Below are 18,271 nucleotides of genomic sequence, written 5' to 3'. Positions count from 1 at the left end.
TGGTTCCAAAATGTGTTTATATCTCATCCAAATACGAAGTAGAGAGGACCTGATTATATGATTACGAAATGTTGCTTGTAATTTAATTTTATCATACCACAAATAACCATGCCATCCACTTAAGTTATTATAACCTTCCAAGTCTAGCAAACGTACATTTGACAAATTCATCCAGTCTTTTAGCCATACTAAAGCTACCGCTTCAGCATAGAGTTGAAAGTTAGGCAGTGCTAACCCTCCTCTAGTTTTTAGATCCACCAAGTATTTATAAGCAGTCCTTGGTTTTTTTCCTTGCCAGATGAAGTTTGAAATGTCTTTCCTCCAAGTTTCAAAATATTTTGTTTGTGATATTATTGGTAAATTTTGGAATAAGAAGAGCATCCTCGGTAAGACATTCATTTGGATCGTTGAGATACGTCCCATTAATGACAATTTTTTGTTTGACCATATAATCATATCAGTTTTAATCTTACCCCATAACTTGAGGTAATTGTTGGTTAACAAATCTTTATTCTTTGCAGTGATCCAAATTCCCAGGTATTTAACTTTGTTAGCTTTCTCCCAGCCAGTATATGATATAAATTCCTGTTGTTGTATTTCCGATAAATTTTTAAATATTATCTTTGTTTTTTCTTGATTCACTTTAAAGCCTGATACTTTTCCAAAATCATCCAAAGTCTCCTGAAGTATATTCATTGACTGTGTTGGGTTTTCCAAAATTAGCAGTAGGTCATCCGCGAATGCTCTCAACTTAAATTCATGTTTTTTAATTCTTAGCCCGCGGATGTCCTCCATACTTCTTAGTTTCACACATAGCGGTTCCAACACCAACAAAAATAAAAGTGGAGACAAGGGACATCCCTGTCTAGTCCCTTTCGTGATTTGGCAGTTATCTGACATTGATTCATTAACCAAAATTTTAGCTTGTTGGGAGGTATAAATAGCCGATATACCTTTCTGAAAACGATCTCCAAAATTCAATTTATCCAAAATCCGTTTCAAAAAGTTCCAAGAGACCATATCAAAGGCTTTTTCTGCATCCAAAAATACAAAAGCCGCAGTTTGTTGAATATTATGGTCATAATATTCCAGTGAATCTAGTAAAATTCTTACATTGTCTTTTATTTGCCTTCCTGGTATAAAACCTGCTTGGTCCTCATGTATAAGATCCTTAATAAATTGCTTTATCCTACATGCCAAAACCGAAGCAAAAATTTTGTAATCCACATTTAAGAGCGATATAGGTCTGTAATTAGATGTTTTTTCTGGATCTCTTCCTTCTTTGGGTATCAGTGATATAAATGCGTGTGACCAAGTCTCCGGGGATGTTCCCTCGTCCAAAATTGCATTGTAAAGTGAACCAAAAAATCCAACTAAATTGTCACTAAATGTTCTATAAAATAGTGCAGTAATTCCATCTGGTCCAGGTGTTTTATCCGTTTTTTGTCTCAGTATTGCTTCTTGTATTTCTTCCCTTGTTACTGGAGCTTCAATACATTCTCTCTGGGTCATTGACAAAGCTTTCATCTGTATTGAGTTTAGAAATTTATCTATTTTCTGTTTTGGAGTATTTTCTTTCTGATATAACTTAGAGTAAAATGAAACAAATTCTTTCTGAATTTCTGAAGTTGAATAAACTGGTCCTTTAGCAGTTTGGATTTTTGTTATAATCTTCTTTTGAAATGAGTCCTTCAGTTGTGTTGCTAAAAATTTTCCTGGTTTATTTGCATATTCAAAATACTTTTGTTTAGCAAGTTTCAGATTTTTATTCATTTCCTCCATTATTACCAAATTTAATTGGTGTTTAGATGCAGAAATCTGTATTTGAATTTCTCTTCTCTCCCCTTCCTGTGTTACCATTACCAATTTCTGCTCCAAATTTTGTAAATTCCAAAGTATGTTGTTTGTAAATTGCAATTGAGTCTTCTTCCAGGCCGAGTGTTTCTGTATCATAAAACCTCTCAGAACAGCTTTGAATGCGTCCCAAACTGTATTTAAAGAAGTTTCCCCATTAAGGTTAATTTCAAAAAAGTCTTTCATTAAAACCTGTAATTCCTTTTGTATCTTGTTGTCTTTTAAAAGTTTATCGTTCATTCACCATCTAAATGCTTGTTTATTGTTCCAATCAAAGGTAACAGGATTGTGATCAGAAAAAGTTCTAGGTAAAATATGAATTTTACGTAGTTGCGTGAAAATTGATTTACTGGCCCATATCATATCGATTCTGGAGTGTGAATCATGTCTTGCTGAATAAAAGGTGTATTCTTTAGCTGTTGTATTCATTGTTCTCCAAATGTCTTGTAATTCTAATTCTGAAGCCATGGCAAAGAAAGTTTTAGGCAAGCATCCATCATTGATATCTTTTGCTTTTGATTTTTTGTCCAGAGATGGGAGAATAATTCCATTGAAGTCGCCCATCAATAAAATTTGGTCTTGTGCGTACTGGGTTATCAGGTCATGTAATTTTTCATAGAAGGATTTTTTCCCTTCATTGGGTGCATAGATTCCAACCACTATTGTCCTTTGTCCCAATATTTTAGTTCTGATAATTACAATTCTTCCTTCATTGTCTTTATATACTAGTTCTGGACAGAGACTGGGGTGGGCATAGATTACCACTCCCTTTGTTTTAGTTTTAGCAGAAGCAATAAATGCTTGTCCAAGCACCTGTTTCTCCAAGTATTTTTTATGCTTTGAAGCTATATGGGTTTCTTGTAGGCAAATTAGGGAGTATTTATATTTCTGTAGATATTTGAAGATTCTGGCCCTTTTAGTTTTCTCATTCAGTCCATTTACATTCCAAGAAATTGCTTTTGCCATAATGTAGTATTTTTTAGCAAAATAAAAAGTCTATAGTTTGGTACCACCTTCTGCACCCTGTACCTCTTCTTCTTCCTCTTCTTCTTCCTCCTTCTCTCCAGGTAATTCTTTAAGGTCCATTTTATATTTTCTCAAAAATTTCCCCACATCTGCTTGGGATAGAATTGTCGTTTTCACTTCCTTATAGGTGAAAGCCAAACCTTGTGGCATAATCCAACGGTATTTAATGCCATTAGCTTTCAGTATAGACACAAAGTCTTTGTAGTTATTCCTCTGTGAAAGTAGATGCCTTGGAATATCCTTCAGTAGTATAAGAGAGGAATCTCCTGATGACACTGGATTTTCATAATGAATCTTCATAATCTTGTCTTTAACTCTGGTGTCATAGAACACTATCATCAAATCTCTTGGCTTAGATCTTCTCATTCTAGCAGGTAGTGGTATCCTGTATATTCTATTAATGGCTTGTTTTAATTCTTGTTCATCTATCTGAAATAAGTAGGCCAAATTTGGTATTGCAGATTCTTTATTATCTCCCATCATATCTGGAAAATTGCGTATACGAAGGTTGGTCTCTTTCACTCTCATCTCCATCATTGCCATTTGATTTTTTGCCGCCATCTGATCCGCTTGTATTGTTTCAATCTGTTTTTCTTGGCTTGTTAATTTTTTCTTTGTGTCCTTGTGCTCATCCATCACTTTCTTAATTGATACATCCATCGCTTGCATATCTGTCTTCATAACAATCATTTGAGTTTTTACTTCTTTCAAGTCTCCAGTGACCACATCCAACTTCTGATTAATAGCTTGGGATGCTTGACCAAGATTTGTCATCATAGAAGTCAACTGTGCCATCTGTGTAGACATCTGTTCAAACTGTTTATTTGTTGCCTCAGTTTGTTTAGTTAGCATATCCTGTAACTTTTTTTCCATGGTCGAGGTTTGTAAAGAGTCCCTTAGTTTAGTATAGGCAGGGCTGTGTAGTGAGCCAGAGCGGGGTCGAGACATTTACATTCAAAAAAAGCTGGTAAAATACATGTCCACCGACAGGGCCTTTAAGGTGCTGGTTAAAAGATGATAGTTCAAAGATCAGCCTAATAATTTTTTCGGGTTGAAAAGAGTCGAAATTGGCTTTAAAATTGCATTTTAAAGTTTTAGAATACCAGTGAGTTTTTTCGGTCGCTCTAGATCGGATTAATCAGGAAGTAAACAGGAAGTTACTAGTGCTGCAGACCTTCTATCGCCTCTTCTCGATGGTTATTCCTTCAGGAATGATTTGAAAGTAACTCGAGTGCGACGGATATTCAGTCCCGCGGCTACTTCCTGTTGTTTTAGTTCCAATGATAGAGAGGGTGTTATAGAGAGTCTTCCGTTCCAGGCACTCCCTTACTGCAAACGTGGCAGGAATTCGCCGGAAAATCAGGAAGAGAAATCACCCTCCCCTTCCTTCGGACCTTCTCATTGGTGATAATTCTTGTCAGTCTAAAAGGTATCCTTCCGACTCTTTGTTATGGTTTAGGCTGATCGATCCGATAAGGCTCCTGTCGCTAATCCCGATGACTAACTCAGATCAAACTTTTTCAGTTCGGATTATGGAGGGGTGGGGGTCCCAGAAATATTCTTATCAGCCTCCCGTCTGTTCAAATTTCTAGTAAGTAGACGAAGAGTTCTTTTGTACTCACTTGGGTGTCAAGAGGTGAGGTTCTTTTCTTTATGTAGTCCTTATGTTGGTATTAAGGCGGTGGAGGGTAGAGCTTGCTGCCAAAGTTGCGTTTTGGCGATGTCCTTCCCTAGTGCCCTCGCAGGACCGGCGTCTAGGACTCCGAGGGGCTTAAAAAGCCCCCTCAGAGTACCTAGGAGGTCAAACCGCATTTGCGGGCTGCAGGGAGTTCCTGCTTTCCAACCCACTTGCAAGGGTCGGATTGGGGTATCTATGTACCCCAAAAATAACGCAAACTTGGATTTCTCCCAGGACAACCTGGGGAAATGGAGTGCTCTCTCCAACGGCACCACCGGAAGTCCTTCTACACCAGCCTTCAGAGTAAGTTGGACACCAGTTAGGTCTGCTGGTCGGTAATGGTAAGCATTACATATCATGTGTTATACATATGAATTTAGAATTAATATTTATAGCATCTATGATTGTTGGGCTTATATATTTATTTTTTAGAGGTGGTGGACCCTATAAAAAGTTTTATGAAGCTACTTATATAATATATATAATTACAACTGATGAAGCTTATTTGCGAAACGAACACGTATCCGGAAGTGTCGTTTTGAAGTTGGAGTTTATTTTGCATTATTGGAATCTTGGAATTTTGCCTTTCATTTCTGTGCTTTGGAATCATCGGGTAAGAACGAACTGTGGACTGAACTTTGGAATATACCCTGGAATTTATTGTGGAGAATGTACCACGATTTGATTCTTTGAAAGTGACTTGAGGAACACTTGGAAACGTTATCCTTCGAAGTTTGGAGCCACCTCCCCTCTTTGCAGCACAGCAGGCCCTGGCGATATGGTCGACTTTGCCACATGCCCGGCATTTCACGTTGCAGAACCTTTACGCTTGGTGCTCGTGCAGGTCCCCGCAGCTCACACACTGCCTCCTGTTGAGGATCGTGGCTTGCCCCCCCCCCCTGGTGGACATCTTGTGGGCCTTGTCCTCTTCCTTGCTGTTGTTCTTGTGGTGAACTGGAATGGGACCCCGAGATGGTGGCGCAGGCGCATGGTCGTAGTGGCGGGTCAGCTTGTCAGCCGTCTCTGCTGCCATTGCTTCCTCCAGGGCCATATCGAAGGTAACGACCTTCTTCGCGAAGAGGCACCGCTGTACCTTCTTGTTGTGGAAGCCAAAGACTAGCCGGACTCGGAGTGTGTTCTCGAGGTCAGGGAAGCTGCAGTAATGGGCCACCTGGCATAGGGAGGCAACGTACGCAGTCAAGGACTCATCGGGGCCTTGGTTCCTCTGGTGGAAAGCATGGTGCCTGGAGAGCTCCGATGGTTGGGGTGCAAAGTGGTTTCCCAATGCCTCTATAATGGCATCATACGAGGTCTCATTCAGCCGGGTGGGGGCCAGCAATGCCTGGGCCAGCTCAAACGTGTTCAGCCCGCACACACTGAGGAAGGTTGGTCGCTTCAGGTTGGCGTCCGTGATCTTGTTGGCCTCCAGGTAGAAGGTGAGCCGTGTGGCGTAGCTCTCCCACTGCTCTGGGGAGGCTTGGCTGAAAGGCTCCATACTGTCTTGGCTTGCCATAGTGAGTTGCATTGCGTCTTTCTTTCGTGGTCTCCCCTGTGATTTTAGTGGGGTTAGCCAGGCTGCCTACCGGCTGCTGTAGTAATTTCAGCAGAGGTGAGCTGGGCTGCTTACCAGCTATCACAGTGATTTCAACGAGGATTAGCTGGGTTGCCTACCAGCTTCAGAATCCCATCCTCGTCACCAATATTATGTATGTGTGGGTGAGGCATGAGACCAGAGACGGAGGGCAACAGCAGCTGCTTTATTAGAGAACAAGAACAGAACTAGAACTGGAGAACTGTGTAATGAACCCCTGCTTATATGCCCGCTCGGCCACGCAGGATCACGCCCCCCAAGTCCGTGATTGGGCAGCTGCAGCCCTTACAGCCAATAGGAACACACAAGCACAGGAGCCTGGAGAGGCTCCAAACTCAACACCATTTCAGTTTCCCGCTGCATACATAACAGAAGCCATTTGGATGTGTGGGACATCAAATGAAAAATGTCATATTTCAAGGGGTTGTTATCTCCCGTGTGTTCAGCCTTAGAATGCCAGTGGCCCATTCTGTGAACAACCTGATTTAAATATAATGCCAGCTAAGTGTAACCTCCCCCCCCCCTCATGTGCTTCTTGTACTCAACAAGCATCCCTAGAAAATTGAGTATCAGGTCTGGCAGAGAGATACCAATATAATAGCTTGTCTCCCTTCCTTTCTTAGCAGCAGCTACACAAAGCTAGTAGGCAAAGAGATTTCCTGAGCAAACATCATATGCAGTTACAGGCACTGCTCTACGCTGAAGACTAATTGGGATGATCTTTGCACCTGGCATCGGGTTCATTCTACATATGAAATATGCGTTGTGACGAACAACTTCAACCAAACCCTTCGGCAGCCAGAAGCTGTTTAGAATAGAAGACAATGGCTCCATTTTGAAGCAATTTGATATCCACCAGTTGTCCAAACTGAGTCAGGTAGGAGGTGGCCGTGGAATTGCTTGGTGCAGTGGCTAAGAGTGGCGGAGCCTAATCTGAAGAACCAGGTTTGATTCCCCACTCCTCCACATGAAGCCTGCTGGGTGACCTTGGGCCAGTCACAGTTCTCTCCAAACTCTCTCAGCCCCACCTACCTCACAAGGGGACTGTTGTGGGATGGGGAAGGGAAGGTGATTTGAGACTCCTTAAAGGTAGAGAAAAATGGGGTATAAAAGCAAACTCTTCTTCTAATTCAAGCCGCAGATGTCACTGATTTAATCACAAACATATCTGCACACGTGTCTCTTGGCAGCAAGGGCCTCATCAGCAGAGAGGGGGGGAAATACCTCCGATTTTAAAGCCATGCACAAAACAGCAAGTGACTCTGTCGTCTTCAGCATCCCGCTGTTGCCTTTCACATGCCCGAACTGTTCACAAAAAAGCTTGAATGGCAATTAATTTTTTATGTGAAGCTACTTGGAAGGGAGCCGTCTGGAGAGTTAAATGGTTTCGGAAGTGTTTCAGCTGCACCGTCTCTGCCGCCCGCTGGCAGTTGGAGCAAAGGCAGCACAGACGTTTTTTAACAATGCTTCCGGATTTCGCTTGAGAGCGTCTTGATCTCTGCTGCGTGTCACTTAGAATGCTGTGCTCCAAAGCAAAGACCTTGTTTCATGGACGTCACATTGATCCAAAAGACAAGGGGAGGCTATCCAAAACAATAACCATATTACTGCACTGAAAAGACTGTATTTGGGGGTGGGGGTGAGGAGGCATGTGAAAAAGTTTGTTAATGAGACTGTCAAGAACAACCAAATGCCACATGGTTTCATGCAGATGATGAAGAATTGATTTTTTTTATGTTCCTATTTTCTCTACCTTTTCAAGGAGAATCAGACTGGCTTACAATCGCCCTCCCTTCCTCTCCCCACAACAGACACCTTGTGGGGTAGATGAGGCTGAGAGAGCTCGAAGAGAACTGTGACTAGCCCAAGGTCACCTAGCAGGCTTCATGTGGAGGAGTGGGGAAACCAGCCCGGTTGATGACATTAGAGTCTGCTGCTCATGTGGAGAAGAAGGGAATCAAACCCAGTTCTCCAGAGTAGAATCCACTGCTCTTAACCACTACACCATGCTGGCTCATACTGAGTCAGACCATTAATCCACCTAACTTACTACCTGACTATTCTATCTAGCAATGACTGTTTTAGATCTCAGAAGGCCGATTCACATGTTACAATGATATGTTCTGGAATTCCATGGGTCCTGGGTGTGCATGGGTCCAATTAAGACTGAGACCACAGCAGGAAAGTTTAACCCTGCCCCCCATGTTCCTGCCTTGAAATGGCCTGGGGAGACATTATTTGCCCCATTTATTGATGGCTACATTTAAGTTTCTTCAGTGGGGCAAACAGTGGCTCTCCAGGGCTGTTTCAAGTCAGGACAATTGTACGGGGGAGAATTTAATGCCTGCTTTTCTGTATGGTCCTGATACAAATTGGGACCAGGAATGTCTGGGAAGCATGGAACTGGGGTTGGCAAGTCCAGGTTGGGAAATTCCTGAAGATTTGGGGGATGGATGGTGGAATTTGGGGAATGGAGAGACCCTCCAGATTATAATGTCATAGAGTCCACCCTTCACATCAGTCATTTTCTCCCGGAGAACTGATCTCTGTAGTTTATAGATCAGTTGAAATTCTGGGAGATCTCCAGGGAGATCTACATGAATCAGGCAGAAGTCTTTCTCAACCTTGCTTTTTGAGGGCTTGACCACACGTAATTTCTTCCATGTTTGTTTTAAATAACAAGTTTTGCCTTTGCAAATCTGTCTTCCAGGATTGCTTTATCAAGGAGGAGAATAGCATGGGGCAAGGGGGAAACTTTCATGCTTTTCTGCTTTTTTAAAAATGCCACTCCTGAGCTTCTTTTACTCCTTCTAGGGAAAACTTAGGGCCACTTGTATTTTTCCAATTGGGCTCCGGGGAAATGGTTAAAATCCCCTCCATCTCTTTGCTTGATAAAACAACCCAGACAGCTAAATTTGCAAAAAACAAACAAACAAACAAAAACATTGAAAAGAAACAGGAAGAAATCTTAACTTGTCATGAGCCCATCTGAAAATGGGGGTCTCCACACCCCAACATTTTATTATGTAAACATAAATGTAAGTAGAACTTGATAAAATTAACGGTTTCATCAATCCCAAATAATCACTTGCATTAAAAGGATAACTGGAACAGCCTCTATCCATACCAATCTGGTTGTTCAAAAGATATGGGGACTAGGCTCGATACCTTATGTGTGCAATATCTATCAATAAGCAATACTACAGGGGTCCCCAAGAGTTTTTAGGAAGTGGGTGGGGCCAGGTAGGGCTTTTGCCCAGCAAGGCTTCTGATTGACTATTGGAGATTTGATTGACTGCAGATTTTAATTTTTTTTAAATGTTACTTTGTAGCAACTGCCACCACAGCACAAGGATCCGCACTGTGTTACTGACATTAAGTGGTGACAATTATTTTGTGGCTGGCTCCGCCTCCTTAGGTAGCCATTTTGTAGCAGCCATTTGTGGCTGCGCCTACTGTGCCATGCCATTCCAAATGTCTCATGGGCTCAAAAAAGTTGGGGACCCCTGCTATACTCACCAAAGCTATGTATCCTATACTGTGCCCAATCCATTTAGTTCTGTACTTTTTTACTGGACTGTAAAGAGGTCATAGGGAGAGGCCTTTCTCAACCTGGCACTGGAGAAACTTTTAAACCAGAGATGGCAGGCAGTGAACCTGGTACCTTTACCATAGAATTACGCCAACTTACAGCCCCCCCAAACAGTAAGATCACAGGCACAGCATATAGCCGCATCTCATGTTGATCCTTATTTTATGTGTATCTCCCACAGGGCTCAGATTCTCTATTCGTTTTCACCAACTGTGAGTCCCAGTGGGAGCTCAGGAGAATCAGGCTTTAAACACGGTGATGCATATTCGGCACAGCATGATGCTAGGAACGCAATGCACAACTTAAAAGGCAGCCTGAGCTCCTGTAATGATATTCTTAAAGCCTCTGGGGTTCACAGAAACATTTGAAAATATTTGTAAGTACTAGCATGGGTCTTTCCTCCTTTCTCCCAGTTTATTTTTTAAATTTATATTCCCCTTTTTCAATAGTGTGCAGGAGGAAGCTAACACAGTCTATAAATGCACAACCCCTTTATATTAATCAGTGCATACTGATGAAGACCTTTTATGCGGGGACGTTTCCCCGCGGTCACCTCCGCTGACTGCTTCGGGGCTTCCTTTTGATTATGCATGCCTTTTCACCCCTCGGAGGTCGCCTTGCTCTCCCCATGCATTTTGCCTGTGTTTTGCTGGATTCTGGCTAAAACAGCATCTGGAAAATTTATTGTGTTGTACCTAGTTGCTTTCTTGTACATTCTTTGGTGTCTTGATAAGGATAGGAAACTGAGGTCTTTTTTGCAGGGATGTTTCCCCACAGTCACCCCGACTGACTTCTTTGGGACTTCCTTTTGATTATGCATGCCTTTTCTGACCTTCAGAGGTCCCCTTGCTCTCCCTGCACATTTTTGCCTGTGTTTTCCAGATGCTGTTTTAGCTTATACTCCCAGGAATGAAACGTCTAAGCAGTTTTAGCCAGTATCTGGAAAATGTGGGCAAAATGAGGAGAGCGAGTTGACCTCTGATGGGCGGAAAAGGCATGCAAAATCAAAAGGTTGCCCTGAAGCAGTTGGCAGGGGCGACTGCAGGGAAAATCCCTACATAAAAGGCCAAAGATAAAGATACGAATCCTATGAACACAAGAAGCTGCCTTCTTCTGAGTCAGGCAGTATTGTCCACTCAGATTGGCAGCAGCTCTCGGGTCTCAGGCAGAGGTTTTTCACATCATCAACAACCTGATCCTTTTAAACTGACGATACCAGAGAATGAACCTGGGACCGTCTATGTGCAAAGCTTATGCTCTTCCACTGAGCCTCAGCTCCCCCCCCCAACCCCTGATTCAACATGATCAAATACAGTAGAAAATTGGTTACTGTCTGTTTTGTAGTGTCTGCTGGTTATAGCAGGAATGACGAACAAAAGGCTAGAGTTGGCTGATCCCTCCTCTTCTGCTGATATTCCAGCATCAGGGATGGCAAATGCAGAGCTGTCCTTGGATGTCCCCAATGACAGCTACTGACTGCTGATAATAACCAGTAGCCACCGGCCAACACAGTAGCTAATTAAAGCAAAACACACTAAATGGACAGTGAAAAACGGAAGATATCAAGTCCAATTCTAGGCTAAATACTTCTTTTTTACATCCTCTTTTTTGTAGTGGCGAGAAATAATTTATACTTGGGGAAATAGTCATGTATGTCATCCCCAACCTGTAGACTGAATGGAGCTGCCTGTAGTTGTGCCGTATTGGTTAGACAAATAGTGGAGTGCAAATAGCCAAATGAAATAAATGAATGAAAGATTTCTCACTTGCTTCATTTGAATGTATAAATTGGCCCTAAGTGGGATATCAACACTTGGTAGGAGAACACTAACAGTGCTGTTACCTTTTGTTTCACCTTGTTAGTTGCTTTTCTCTTCCTCTATTATTCCACCCATGTGCTGATGTGGGCCTTCCCCCTTCTCTCAAAGCATGTTGTTTATCTGATAGTCTCCTTCCTGTATGCATATATTAGGCCAGATGTGGCCAGATGTGTAAGCCCTTATGTGTGAGTTGGAGGGCAAGAACCAAAGGTCTCTTGGTCCTTTGGCTCTTAGCCTGTGACTTTAAATGAGCCAGTCACTAAATCCAGGACTGGAGTTTTTTCTTTTTCTTTTTTCTTTATTGGAATAGATATATTGCCTAGGGTTGTTGTTGTTGTTTTGCACTGTTGTAAGCCACTTTCAAGGAGAAAAGTGGGATATAAATATTTAAATATTAGGCAACGGAATAATTAAAAGTGCTGATGGATCTGAAGAAAGGGCCACCCTGTTTGGAATTTTATTTCCACAAGTGCCCGTACATATCTAGAAAGCCCACAGCCAGGTCATGAAAGCAACCCCCCTGCTGTTATTTGTCCCCAGTGTCTAGTATACAGCCTCTGAACATGGAGGCTCTATTTGATTATCATGGTTAATAACCACTGAGGCATTTAATACTTTTTAAAAACTCTCCAAGATAGTGGCCCAGCATCCAGAGCTTGTGGCAGTGAATTCCATATGTTAATGGAAGCTGAACATCAGCCGGAAGACTGAGACTAGCATGTGATCAGCGGATTACAACCAATTATGCTGATACCACTAATATTACTGTCATGAAAAAAGATACTTACATGGCAGCTGAGGCTGCATTAACTCTGTTTCTGGTCTATAATCGGTAGACATTACCAGACACAATTTATGCCCCAGCGAAGAGTCATTAGAACCAGATCACTGAAAGGCTAATGGAAACAGTCATGTGCAAGAAAGATCACAAAGATGACAAGCCCTGCAGAGAGCATCGAGAGTTACAGCAGGCATGCTCAATCACGCCCTTCGGTATATAAAACGTACTCAACATTATATGGAATAGCTTAAATTCTATGGCTCGGATTTCGCTCCAGTTCTAAACGGTGCTAAAACACCGTCATTTTCTGTATGTGCGACGAAGCGGAGGTTTATGAAAATAGCATTTTGTCGAGCTAACAAAAAAATGTTTTTTTTTTTACTAACAAGAGCATTATTTATGAAAAAGGTGATGACAGGAAAGCAGAGATCAATTTTGTCAAAAATTAAATTACAGCTGCAGCTCAAGTGGAAAACTCCTTTTGTGGCTCAGAGCAAAAATGTGGAGACGGTCAAAGAAACACTCCCCTCTGTTCCTGGATTCAGGGGGTTTTGTCAATACTTCTTGTCAATGTCATAAGTGACACTTCACAGCTTTGCAGCCCATTACAGAGGATGATGGACGAAAATAAGCAATAAATCCGGTGTCCGCTCAACAATGTTTTCATGGGTGCTGTCTAATATTTGGACTTTTATCGAGGGTGGTTTTTTGTTTTTGTTTGTTTGTTTCCAGTTCATACATCTAATGTGAAACTTTCCTTCCTCCCATCTTTCACCCTTCCCAGAACAAATAATCAATTGCACAGGCTATCAGAGACTTTAATGAGACAGAAAAGAAAATGGAGGCAGATACAAGGGAAGAAGGAAGGCGGTATCCAGAGTCATAGAGCAGTCAGGTTAGAAGGGTTCTTATAGTTCATCCAGACTAACCCCCTTTTCAGTGCACAAAATTCAGGCTAAAGCATTCCCAACAGATGCTCCAAGCTTTGCTTGAAGACCTCCATTGAGGAAGCAATCTCCTAGGGAACCAGTTCCATTGTTGAACCAGTCATAAGATTAGGAAGCGTCTCCTAATGGTCAACCAAAATCGACCCCTCTGTGCCTGAATCCTGTTTGATCTGCTTGCAGCAATATTCACATCTTTGGACGTGCTAAATCATAAACCGAACCTCTTCATGAAGTCACCTGTCCGTTCTGATCAGGGTTCGCTTACGGTTTTCTCTCTCTCCTCCCATTCCTGACATTGTCCTTTGGGACACATTAAACAGAAAGGATTTGCTCACTCTTTGATAGAGTTTCTAGCTGTCCAAGTCAGCAGGATTACAGTTCAGTACCCCGGTTAGAGCTCTAAACCGAAACAACTAAAAATTAACGTGTATGAACCATGTTCATTCGCTGGTGGAAGACCGTGACTGTGTTTTAAAGCATATCTGGCTCCTGAGATAAATGCTCGGTTACAGAGGCCTCAAACGAATCCAGTGTACCAAATGATCACTGTTTTTTTTTTTTTTTTGGTTTAATGAGAAGGGTAATGATTCCCCAAAGGAAGCTAGGCATTTCACATTTATCGCTAACTTAGAAAGGGTGAGCATATTTCTTCTAATATCTCTCCTATGATTTTGCTAGAGTTGTGGCCATGGGGGAGAGCCAGCATAGTGTATTTATTTATTATTTTATTTTATTATATTTATAACCTGCCCTCCCCGGCCACAGCTGGGTTAAGGGCAGTGGACTCTAATCTGGAGAACCAGGTTTGATACGCTACTCTTACATGTGAAGCCTGCTTGGTGACCTTGGGCCAGTCACAGTTTTCTCAGCACTCTCTCAGCCCACATGGAGGCAGGCAATGGCAAACTACCTCCAAACATCTCTTGCCTTGAAAATCCTATGGGGTCACCATAAGTCAGCTGTGACTTGATGGCACTTTTCACCACCACACAGCCATGGGGAGATATACCTTTGGCTGTTCTGAGAAGGTAGATTATCAGTAGGTTTGCTAGCTCCGGGTGGGGAAATACCTGGAGAGATTTGGGGTGGAGCCTGAGGAGGGTGGGTTTTGTAGAGGGGAGGGGCCATGTTGGAGGGGCCATGGCTCAGTGGCAGAGCATCTGCTTGGCATGCAGAAGGTCCCAGGTTCAATCCCCAGCATTTCCAGTTAAAGGGACTAGGCAATTTGGTGATGTGAAAGACCCCTGCCTGAGACCCTGGAGAGCCACTGCCGGTCTGAGTAGACAATACTGACTTTGATGGACCAAGGGTCTGATTCAGTATAAGGCAGCTTCATGTGATCATAGAGTCCAATTGCCAAAGTGGCCATTTTCTCAAGGTGAACTGATCTCTATTGGCTGAAGATCAGTTATAATAGCGGGAGAGCTCCAGCCACCACCTGGAGGTTGGCAACCCTAATTATCAGTAATTGAAGGCTTAGGAATCAAAACGAGAAACTCATCACATATTGCTAGACAGGAGGATAGACTACTGATAACAGATGTAAAGCTAGCATTGTGATAGGTACAAACGCTGCTGCTGATAGTTTATTACCAGACAGCAAAATGAATACCATATATACCCTGCAGTAGTTTTGTGCTAAATTCAATAAAACCTGTGTGCATTACAAACAGTACATAAGGGTAAAGATTTCACAGGAAACTTATTATTGATGCTCAAAGGACTGAATGAATAGTAAATACCTGTAGCTATCGTAATTCCATAAACAAGCAGTCTCTTATCTTCTTAACTTGAGCCTGAAAGCTGTACTTCAGCAGCCATCAAAACACTTCATGGTAATAAAGTTTAATAATGCAATTGTAAGCAAAGTCCAGAGGCCAAAAAGGAGGCAATCTATAAAGTGCAGCTGGTAAGGAAAAATGTGCTCAACATGTCAGCCTTATCATACCCTGCTAGGGCTGCCTGCCAGGCCATGGGAAATGTTGCTAGTTCTTATCCAGACTCTTCTTGCGCCCTATAATATTGGGGGGGGGGTGTTTCCTCCTCCAAATCACCTTGAAGTGTTCATTCAAGTGAAATTTGGTGGCAACTCTAGACACCATGTCATTCTATTTATCAACCAGATCCATATTCTCAACACATCACCCAGTGCAGGTGAAAAGTAGATAGCACCAATAGCTAGGGTTGCCAACCTCCAGGTACTAGCTGGGGAACTCCTGCTACTACAACTGATTTCCAGTTGATAGAGATCAGTTCACCTGGAGAAAATGGCCACTTTGACAATTGGACTCTATGGCTCTGAAGTCCCTCCCTTCCCCAAACCCCACCCTCCTCAGGCTCCACCCCAAAATATCCCCGGGTATTTCCCAACCAGAGCTGGCAACCCTACTGACAGTACAGTTGAAATATTGCCCTAAATTTAAAGTCTACAAGGCAGCAAGCAATAAAAACATTCACCAACCTACCTTTATCAGCCTCTCATTTTCAGCCAGATTTATTACTTATTTACTTAATTTTATTTCATTTACTTCATTACCCACCTTTATTCATAGTGAGAATCAAAGCAGCTTAGATTATTCTCCTCTCCTCCTGTCTATCTGCACAACAACCCTGTGAGGTAGGTTAGGTGGAAAGTATGTGACTGAGCCAAAATCACCCAGTAAGCTTTCACAGCAAGGTAGGGGTTCGAACCTGGGTCTCCCAGACCCTACTCTGAAGTTCTAACCACTACACCACATTGGCTTTCATAGGGCAGCTGCTGTTGAACAGTAGCAAGCAGCCAGGCATAGTTGAGTTGTGCAAGTCAGATGATATCAAGTCACCAAGTGGTTGCTGCCAGACCTAGGGTTTCTAACCTGGAATGCTGTGGTTGCCTAGCAACAGCCACCGAGGGATTCTGTTTCTTAAAGCTACAGGTGCTCCTTTTATCATTTTGGGCTTTTAAAAAAACCCTGGTTTACCCCAGAAGGGACATTAATATGTGTGCACCCTGCACACTCTCAAATCGCGCCCCCCCCATGAAAGCTGCCGTCAATGGCAAGGGGAGACCTGGCAGTCCTATTTTTTTCAACAGCTGGCTAGATGCATTGCCTTATAGCAGAAGCTGTTACTACACAGGTGCAAAGTTGCCCAACATGGTGCCATCTTAGAGAAGGATTTTGCTGGGGGAAATTAAGGTCAGAAATCAGGATCTTGCCTCATGTGTAACAGAGGAATTTCAAGCAGGGAAAGGTTGCCTGGTAACCATGTCAAAATTCTCAGCATGCCTAATTAAAAATTCCCATAAAGAATAGGTATGGATATGATGGACGTTTGCTATGGTCTTACTGATCCCTTCCCAATCCCTTGGTTGTTATTCCAAGCAACAATGTGTTTTATGTGTCATCCGGTGTGTTTTATGTGTCATTTGGTGGCAACTCTACATAAAACAAGCTGAAGAGTTTTCATACATGACAAACAAATTTTGGCCTTTTTTTTGGGCTTTGCTTTGTAGTCCACTAGTCAGCAAGTGAAAAGCAGGAAAGCTGCAAAAAATATTCAACATGACCTAGAAGATCATTTATTCTGATATGTTTCAAAGTAGAAATGCTTTTCTTCAGTGGATAGTCTCAAAAAGATATAAGCTAAGTTCATTTGGATGTTGCTCCAATGAATATTTATACTCCATTTGTGTGTGTGTGTGTGTGTGTGTGTGTGTGTAAGTAAACATTTCCAAAATGGCATAGCCCATGAAAAAGAGCATTTCTGGCTAGAAATGTTTGGGAATGCATTCATCTTTCATATTGTATTAAATATTCTTTTTGCACCTTTAGGCTCTGCCATTTGTTTCCCCCTGCCTTCTCCCCTTCCATTTCCTTGCTCGCAGCTCCAAATCTCATCTTTTATTGTATTTGTCTTTTAAATTTCTCTCTGGAACACTTCGGCAGTAGGCTTAAGCTTTCTAAGGAACCCTATTGCCCTATTTTTCTTTCATGGAAATAATGCATTCTTTTTGTTCATCTACCATTCATTCCATCTTCATTTCAGCGCAAGGGGGGTGGGAAGCAGAAGCAAAGGTAGTGTTAAAATTTCATGGTTTGAGGCAGAGGGAGAAGAACACGAAGGACAAGAACGTGTGGAAAACATGTGGAAGGGATGAGTCAGTGCTTGGCTCTCATAGCCCTTCCTTACATGTCCAGGGTAATTCCAATTGCCACTTAGGGATCAGGAAGGATTTTTCCTCCTGGCCAGATTGGCCAAGGATCCTGGAGTTTTTTTTGCCTTCCTCTGGGCACTAGGGGGAGAGGTGTCAAAGAGCTCCAACCCGCCTCCACCAGCTGGAGCTGCTTTGGTTTAGTCAAAAGTTTCCCAAAAGGGACAAAACATTAAACTCCAGGCTTTCACCCCAAGTTTAATCAGTAGCTGCCACCAACCCTGGGGTCCAAAGGGTGAGCCTCCAGGCAGGGAGTCCAGGGTACCTCCAGCCAAGCTCCAAAGGTTAAGTGCGACGCTTACCCTGCAAGGTAGAGGCCTGCCAGGGAAAGATTACACTCCCAAAATGTCTTAGGTTCTTTTGGTAGGTAGTTTTTACACTCAAACAAGGCACTTAGAATTTAGGCTTGGAATCCCAAAATCAAAAGACACAATCCATTTAAAGGCTAACAATTTATTTATAAGGTTTTTTCTGGTTTACAGGAAAGAAAAAGGGTTTCATGAAGTGATAGGCAATAAAATAATAAACTATTTAGCATAGCCAACTAATACATTCAAAAGCCTTTTTGGTTCAAAAGGATTGGCAAAGGTTTCTTGCATCAGGTTTATAGTTACCAAGTTCCAAAGATGCTTCCAGCATTCAAGAGTTCCAAAAAGATTGTCCAAAGGTTTTCTCCAAGCAGGTCAGCTTGACCAGAGTTTCCCCCTCAAGGGCCAAAATCAAATGGGTTGTGATGCAGCCAGCACAGCTCTCCTGCTGTACCCCAAAGCGTGCATAGTTTGCTTAGGGC

This window comes from Euleptes europaea, chromosome 8, assembly GCF_029931775.1.
Source record: "Euleptes europaea isolate rEulEur1 chromosome 8, rEulEur1.hap1, whole genome shotgun sequence".
NCBI lineage: Eukaryota > Metazoa > Chordata > Lepidosauria > Squamata > Sphaerodactylidae > Euleptes > Euleptes europaea.
This window is presented reverse-complemented; position numbering follows the sequence as displayed.